Here is a 387-nt window from a genome sequence, read left to right as displayed (position 1 = left end):
AGAAGTAGAAGAAGAAGAAGAAGAAGAAGAAGAAGAAGAAGAAGAAGAAGAAGAAGAAGAAGAAGAAGAAGAAGAAGAAGAAGAAGAAGAAGAATGAGCTGTTCTATCAATGGGAAGTAACTTTCCAAGTCTTTGTGATATATTTATGGAAATTAAAGAGACAAATGAAAGTGAAGATATAATAGAATGCCCCAAAAGATCAATCATCTCCATTTAATTTGATATTGGCTGTGGTTTGCAGTAAATTTCTTTTATTGTGTTTAGGTATGGTCCTTGAATTCTTGATCTCTCTAATACTTTTAACATGAAGGGGTGTTGTATTTTGTCAAATGATTTTTCTGCATCTAAGGAGATAATCGTGTGAGTTTTTTCTTTGAGTTTGTTTAT

At 31.5% G+C, this 387-nt stretch overlaps 1 pseudogene; it reads left to right on the top strand.

The window, feature by feature from the left end:
* Window positions 1-387, top strand: part of LOC110314388 — a 90,722-nt pseudogene that overhangs the window by 89,683 nt on the left and 652 nt on the right.

This window comes from Mus pahari, chromosome X (genome assembly GCF_900095145.1).
Source record: "Mus pahari chromosome X, PAHARI_EIJ_v1.1, whole genome shotgun sequence".
In the NCBI taxonomy this organism is placed as follows: Eukaryota; Metazoa; Chordata; class Mammalia; order Rodentia; family Muridae; genus Mus; species Mus pahari.
Note: the sequence above shows the minus strand (reverse complement) of the source record. Positions and strands in the feature narration are given on the sequence as shown.